Source organism: Pinus tabuliformis, chromosome 5_1, assembly GCF_031772625.1.
Source record: "Pinus tabuliformis cultivar Carrire ecotype Pingquan chromosome 5_1, CPIR1, whole genome shotgun sequence".
NCBI lineage: Eukaryota > Viridiplantae > Streptophyta > Pinopsida > Pinales > Pinaceae > Pinus > Pinus tabuliformis.
The window spans coordinates 383,352,965-383,361,677 of NC_142305.1; the positions used below are offsets into that span (position 1 = coordinate 383,352,965).

At 34.0% G+C, this 8,713-nt stretch overlaps 1 pseudogene; it reads left to right on the top strand.

Annotated features, from left to right (window-relative positions):
- The first annotated feature begins 5,981 nt into the window (after nucleotides 1-5,981).
- LOC149165051 (protein LYK5 pseudogene) lies at nucleotides 5,982-8,144 on the top strand (annotated as a pseudogene).
- The last annotated feature ends 569 nt before the right edge of the window (nucleotides 8,145-8,713 follow it).

The window sequence follows — 8,713 nt, forward strand, 5'->3', positions numbered from 1 at the left end:
TTAGTTTTTGTCAATTATTTATATGTACATAATTACAATTTCAAACTTTTTTATTATTTTATATTATATATTACATTCACAGAGTAATATAAACATAAACAAAAATGCAAATTAAAATTGTAAAAAATAAAAAATAAAAAAAAAATTATTTAGAAAATAAATAGTCTTTTTATTATTTCATATTAACATTAAAAAAAATTATAACTCTAATTAAATTGTATAATTGATTTAAGCTAAAATAAAAAGTAAGTTTAGAAATTACACATAAAATACCACTTACATAGCTAAAAATTACATGTTACAATATTTTAAGTATTTTAATATTATTTATTGAAGAAATAAATAACATTTAATATTCTATTTAATAAGCACAACTTCAAATAAAATTAACCTTCTTAAAAATGATAGTTGAAAATAAGACAATTGTATTATGTGATTGACATAGTTAAAAATTCAAAATAAGCTTTGTAGTTTCTTTTGGGTATAAATTTTGGTTGAATTTTTCAAAAATAGGGTAAGCAAATGCACTCAAATATTTTAGAGTGCTAAATCTATATAGGTGATTTAGGTAGTGAAAAAGATATTTTAAAAAATAAAAAATATTGTTTGAATAAAATTTGTTTTTATTGAATTTTTAAAATGGACGTTCTATATTTCTAGAAATTATAGATAAACATCATTATAACTATTTTTTAATAAATAACACTGTCTAATTTTAAAAAATATTTTTTAATAACCGCCAAGAAGCGTCCAATATGGTAGAGATGTTGTAATGTAATATTTAACATTTTGACTAAGTCAAATTACATAAAATTAAAAATAAAATAAAAATAACTAAAAACATTAATGTAATTTAAGTATTTTAACATGGTCAAAATAAAGTAAAAATAAAAATAAAAATAACCCTATAAAAATAAAAATAAAAATAAAAAATGGCCCATGGTATTAAAAACCAGTGGTATTGAACCATGGTATTAAAAACCCATGGTATTCATGTGGAATTTAACCTATTTAAAGGGAGAAATTGATCCATATTAACTCCAGATCCACCAAGCCTCGATAGAAAAACCTCTTTGAGTGAAAATATATTTGATCTCTCTAGGATCTTGGTAGATCGAAAATTAAGATGGATCTATGCTTATCCATTCAAATAAAAAGTGCAGAAGATACATTAAGAACCATATTTTGAGAACAGTCACCACAAGGTTGGGTCAATTTACGAAGTGAGAAAAGCTAATTGTTCCCATATTTGAACAAGATATAGAGGTGTGTCTTACACCATTTTCTTTTGGAAATAAGCTATATTATATTGATTTTATTTTTTCAAATTTTGATGTAATTAGCTAATTGTTCCCATATGAGGTGTGTTTTACACTGTTTTCTTTTGAAAATAAGCTATATTATATTGATTTTATTTTTTCAAATCTTCATATAATTAGATAATTGTTTCCATCACTATTGTGATTAATAGTTGAAACCTCTTGAATTAATAAAAAATATCTAAGAAATAAATAATATTTTAATAAACTTTTTAATAGTTACCATTTTAAATGAATAATAAGTGAGATATATACTGGAAAATTATATTATTGGGATTGGCATAGCATAGAATTCAAAAGTGCATAATCTAATATTGATAACATTGGAGTCTTTTTAAGGTTATAAAAATAAAATATAACTATGGTAAGTCTATTTGAGATTTTTTTGAGTATGGAATCCACATGTATAAACCGAAATGTAATTTAAACTTAAAATTTTTTATTTAAAAAATAAACAAAATAATTGGTTTACTGCTGAGATGGATGGGTTGTGTTTACCGATGACCAGTGTTTCGTGCTTGTTGTGACACGTCCCACCTGTATGTCATAAAATTCAACGGGGATGAAGTCTTGTGTAAATTCTTAGCTACTTTGACCAAATATATCAGATGCCTCTCACATCTTAGCTGAAGGAAATCTGCTCACCCCTTTAAATTAAAATACCTAACAAATTTGCTTTTTATTGTAATGGTTCGTGTGTTTTAAATTAAAATACCTAACAAATTTGCTTTTTATTGTAATTTTTCGTGTGTTTTGTGTTTGACTATTTTTTTTATACGTAGATTAGAAACCTAATTTCTAAGAATGGGCTCTCACATGTGTTTTAGGTACTTAATCACGTCAAAGCGAATTATTTACATCTTTTAACAACGGAAGAAAAATTAATAGTCGAAGTCTCCTGGGAAGTTGAGTTCAGGGTTTTTATCTTAAAGAACTCGACAAAATCCACAGAATAAACCACTTGAGCTTAGGCTGTACAATATTTTAGGGGTAGAAAGATGGGAAGATTTTTATGCTTAGAACTTCCTCTGGTAAGATTTGCAAGCAATTTACTCTTTGGTTTTTTTTTGGGTTAATGATATCACTTTCAGTTATTTTTGTTTCTCCAGGGTTTTTTTTGTTTGTTAATGATATCACAAGCAGGGTAGTTGTTAACCCATGCTCATTAATTGAGTTCAGTTCTTTCTTTCTGGCCATTACAGACTTCTTATGATTCTTTGATCTTTGATTTTTCAACCCACTAAGGTTTCTTCTCGATAGCAATAAAACCATATGTTCCAATTATTTCCAGAGGGCAATTATAGATTTCTCCTATAATTCTTTCTCTGCATAGACCATTAATAAATTTCCACAGGTCATTCACAATGTAAAATACTTCTCTAAATACATACTTTCATAGATAGGAATTTTTTCGTCGTAAAATATTTTCATATTTACAGAGAAGTATTCAAATGAAATCTTTACCCAACATCTGACTGAAAAAAATAAATCACATGCATACTTATCTGCTATGTTGATGACCACAAATTTACAGAAGAGACACACCACCCTTTCAAGGATGTAGTGGCAAGAAGTGCCAACATAGGTAAGAAATAAAGTTCGACTATCCTATGAATTTGATCAGTTGGAGCTGAGGGCATCCTTTCAAGGATGTAATAGCAAGCAGCGCCAACATTGGTAAGAAATAAGGTTCAACTGTCCAATTCTGCAGGCCATCAAATTCATGTTTTACTTCTCTTAATTCTTCTCAATCGATTCCGCTTGGACACTATAGGAAGTCGTTACACCATTCCTGAAATACAAACTGCATTACTCAGATTGGGAATAAATTGCGCTTGGATGCAGTAGTTACACCATTCCTGAAATATAAATTGCATTACTCGGATTGGGAAAGCGCTTGGACATGACACGACAGTCATTGCACCATTCCTGAAGTACAAACTGCATTACTCATATTGGGAATGATTGGGAATGAGATTATAGCACATGCAATTTTCGGAGATCGGTTGAAGAATTTGGGGTAAACCAAGGAATCAGTTGAAAGTTCAACAGTCTAATCCAACGTTCAAGACGTTTCAAATTGCATTACTGGGAATGATTGGGAATGAGTTTATAGCACATGCAGTTAATTTTGGGAGATTGGTTGAAGAAACTACCATAAACCACCAAGGAATCAGTTGAAAGTTCAACGGTCGGATCTAACTAAGGAATCAGTTGAAAGTTCAACGGTAGGATCTAATGGCTCAAGACGTGTTAATTTTGGGAGATTGGTTGAAAAAATTGGCGTAAACCAAGGAATCAATTGAAAGTTCAACGGTGGGATCTAACAGCTCAAGACGTTTCAAGGAATCAATTCAAAGTTCAACAGTGGGATCCAACGACTCAAGAAATTTCAATCCTCTAATGCTAGATCCAACATTGCAGAGTAGGATAGAGTGGAAGCTGAGGGAATTGTTTTTAAAGGGGAGGGAATTGTTTTCAAAGGGGAAACGCATTAAAAGGGAATCTACATAGTTAACTTATGTCTACTTTTTTATTAATGAAAGTATGATGGTTTTTTTCTTATTGAAAAAAAAATGTATATATGTTTAACTTATATATTAATTATTTTATAATTGATGATAATAATTTAAAATAAAGTTATAATTTGGTTAATTTTTATAATTTTTTAAATTTTAGCAATATGAAATTAATTATGAAGTGTTTTGATGCTTATCATGGATTGATGCTTTTCCATATTTAACACTCATTTAATTTATATAGCTATACTAGTAAAAATTTAAATTAATGATAAAACATTTATTTGTAATTTTTATAAGATGAAATCATATAATGTTCCTCACAACTTAAATTATAACGATCATCAACATTGTTTTGATATATGGATGCTGATATTAATTATCTTATCAACACTAACTCAGTAAGAGCACCAAATTAAAATGTTAACTCTTAATTACAATTAAAATCATCTAAATTGTATATATTTTAAATTTAAATTAATGAGTGAAAATTATATATATATAAATATAATGAGGACTACTTGAATTCTTATCAACTTTATATATATATTCTTGATGGGATGACCAACAAAGTGACAAAGGTGGTAAGGATTCAAGTCATCTTCACCACAAGCAACAAGCAATGTTTGTCGCAGATGTGGTTAGCCAATTGACGAAGATCATTAGTTTTTGCTCTCGCATTATCCAGATTTTAATACTCCTAACACTTCTCATTACTCCATAGGTTAGAGAGGCACAGTCATTGCTTGTCTTAATCACTTTGAATTGCTCATTTCTCTTTGAGCTCTAATCCGCCTTCTTGCTTTGTTCCTTACTTGAAATTTCCCCGTTCCCACGATGAATTTTCTTCGCAAGAATCCTTTCTTTGTGGCCTTCCCTACTCTAGATTTATGTTCATCCTCTATGTTCTCACCGTAGTTTTCTGTGTTGAACCTAGGCCCTAGAAAAGAGACAATGTGCTGGATGCTTTGCACCAAAGGCCTTAAAGTATTATCCTAGATGCATTGCCCCGTCGCCTCAACAACTTGGTCTCTCAATCCAATGCTCTTTTTCCTCCCATTTTTTGTCATGAAAGAGCTCAGCGTGTGAGATGTAGGTGAGGTGGTGGAGGTTGTGTCTCTCCAAGCAATGTATGGCTTCATTTTTGTGCCAAGTATTTTGCTTGGCTCTACCATGACTAAACTCCACCAAAAGTGCAGCAAGATCTAGAAGACATTGAGGATGATGTGCAGCTCAAACACCAATAGCATTTGAACACAAAGGAGATGGAGGAAATTGCTACCTGGGTATCAAACACTAGGTACACATGAGGGAAATAGAAATGGTATATTCATACAATTGATTTATAGCATCACACAAAGACATTGTTTGGTAGAGTCTAGCTAGACCATTATGGGGCAGAGAATATAATTTTGGTGGTGCTTGAGGAAATTCAACTCCAATAGAGAGACATAGAGGGATGACTTGCTCACATTGAAGCAGGGTTGACTCCTAGGCTAACCCCAAATATTAAATTCAATGTGATAGATATAAGGTGGAAACCTCAGCTTCCACTTAGTTTGATATTTAAGTTTTTTTTTTTATCTTGGACTTAATCTATATGACAAATAAATTTTTTTACTTCAAGCCATTTCTCTTATACCTAAAATAATTTATAAAAACTTTAGTAGACTTTATATTTTTTTTTATTTTAAAACTCATAAAAACTTTAGTAGACTTTATATTTTTTTTTATTTTAAAACTCATAATGGTGATGAGTTATTGTTATGTCATTGATTTAATTTCCCAAATAACAACACATCTATAATTTTTTTATTTATTAATAAAAAATAACTTTGAAAAATTATAAAAATAATTTTATTATAAAATATAGATAATTTTAATGGTTGAAAAAACTATTTATTTCTTAATTTAATAATTATGCTTTTGAATTTTTAAAAAATCATAATTTTTAATATAAAAATGAATTCAATACTTTCAATACACTTTTTATATATATATTAAAATCAATTTTATTATTACATTGTTAAAAATCAAATATGGTATCTTTCCATTCAATAAATTATTAAAAGAAATCTGAACAAGTAACCACTTACATATGCAACCAGAGTAGATGCCATTCCATCCTTTGGACCAAGTCCCTTTTTAACACCAGTGCATGTAACATATTCCATGATCTTAGGAAGACTGAGTAAGAAGATTGAAGCCACCAGACTAAGGGATTTGCTTATTCCTGAGCAAACCTCCATCTGTCAAATGCCCGCGCAGGTGATAACCAGAGATATCGTCAGCTCCTATGGGGTGCAGTGGACTTGACTTATTCTTGGGACCGACCCGAAGAACACCATAAAATTCACCCCTGCGGTGCTGGGCTGAGCAATTTCTCAAGGAAAGGAAACAATGGGATGCCTGCAATGGTTCCTAATTGTTCTTGCATCTTGTCTGATTGCGTCGGCGCAGCAGACGTATGAGAAACCCTCGGACTGCTCAAACCCTAATCCCCCAAACAATTCGTACGGCTACACCTGCAATGGCCAAAATCTTAGCTGCCAGGCCTACGCAATTTACAGAGCCCAAGCAGGCTACCAGTCCCTCGAAAATATCAGCTCCCTCCTCAATTCCGACCAGTCCCAAATGGCCCAGATCAACATGCGATCTGACACCCAGGTCCTCGACATCGACACAGAAATCATAGCTCCCATAAACTGTTCGTGTGCCGGAAATTACTCGCAGGTCAATGCAACCTACTTCACCCGAAGCGGGGACACTGTTTTCATAATGGCGAACAATATTTACGAGGGGCTGTCTACTTGCCAGGCCATAAAGCAGCAGAACTCGGGCGCTAATTCCACCCTTCAGTCTGGTATGAGAATGACAGTCCCTGTCAGATGTGCCTGCCCGACGCCTGCGCAGGTCGGGCAAGGAATCCTGTACCTGCTCTCTTATTTGGTCGGAGAGGGGGACACTCCGGACACCATAGCCAAGAAATATAGCCAAGACGGAGCCACGACTGCGCAATTACTGGTTGCCAACGATCTCAACACTAACAGCGAAGCAATTTTCCCGAACACGACCCTCTTGGTTCCTCTGCAAACGACGCCCACGAATCCGCCTCCCCCGACCTCGATACCTGCATCTCCGAGCAAGCATAGCGGCTGGAGCAGGGGACTCCGCCTCGGCCTCGGTGTCGGAATCTCCGCTGCGGTGGTCGCCGCGGCGGCAGCTTGCTTTATTCTCTTCGCGATTAGAAAAAGAAAACGCCAACACCTCACCGAGCAGCCGAGCTCGGAAATCAAGATACCAAATCAGGCAACTGTGACGCCGACAGAGTTGCCCGACGAGCTTGCAGTCGGATTGCGAAAAATTGGGCAAACTTTACAACAGTACAAATTGAGAGAATTGGAAGCCGCGACAGGGAATTTCAATTCGGCGAATAAAATTTCTGGCTCCGTCTACCGCGGCACCATCAACGAAACCCCTGTAGCGATCAAGAAAATGCAGCGCGACGTGTCTCAGGATGTCAGAATTCTTGAAAAGCTCCACCACTTCAACCTGGTTCGCCTATTGGGATTCTGTGTCTCCGACACACATTCATACCTCGTCTTCGAGAATGCCGACAACGGCTCGCTGGCCGACTGCCTTCAGAGCAATTCGCCCTTTCTGAGCTGGAGACGCAGACTGGAAATCGCTCTGGATGTGGCAGACGGACTCAGCTATCTTCACAATTACAGCGTGCCGCCCTACGTCCATAAGGACATCAAGAGCAGCAACGTTCTGCTCGACCGCAATATCCGAGCCAAGATTGCCAATTTCGGCCTCGCGAAATCGGCAGAAGAGGGTTTTTGTCTGACCAGACATGTGAATGGCACGAAGGGATACATGGCGCCTGAATACCTTAAGGACGGTCTCGTGACTCCAAAGCTTGACGTCTTCTCCTTCGGGGTCGTCATGCTGGAGCTTCTCTCAGGCAAACCAGCGGTTTTGGGCCGGGATGGAGATGTCATGCTGTGGACTACAATTGAGGGCGTGGTCGAGGGTTCGAATCCTAAGGAGAAACTTAAGGGTTTCATGGATTTGGGCCTGCAGGATGACTATCCTATGGAAATAGCATTCGCTATGGCCAGGCTGACGAGGATGTGCGTTCATGAGGATTTGAACAGTCGGCCCACCATTAGCGAGATTCAGATGGCGCTTTCGACCTTGCTATCTGCTTCTGCCCTTCATTAGAATAGGAATCCATGATTTCCGATCCCAGCAGCGATTTAGATCCCACGCCATGGAATTTCTGGCATGATTATCTGGTGAAGTTTGTCTAACAATTCTATGTTTTGGATTACTGGAACTCCTCCGTTCAATTCGACTATTTCTTGGTAATTTATTAATTGTTTTAATGTTTTAGGGTTTTGTAAAGTTGTAAAAATAAATTACGTTAAAAATCATGTTTTGGAGTATTTTAGTTAGAATTTTGTGATTCAATTTAATTTTTATAAAATTGTAATTCTTCATTAATTAAATCATAAAAATAAAATAATGGGTGGTGATATTTTCAAAATATTTAAATTATACAGATTATTTATTCAATAAAAATCATGTTTTGGAGTATTTTAGTTAGAATTTTGTGATTCAATTTAATTTTTATAAAATTGTAATTCTTCATTAATTAAATCATAAAAATAAAATAATGGGTGGTGATATTTTCAAAATATTTAAATTATACAGATTATTTATTCAATAAAAATCATGTTTTGGAGTATTTTAGTTAGAATTTTGTGATTCAATTTAATTTTTATAAAATTGTAATTCTTCATTAATTAAATCATAAAAATAAAATAATGGGTGGTGATATTTTCAAAATATTTAAATTATACAGATTAT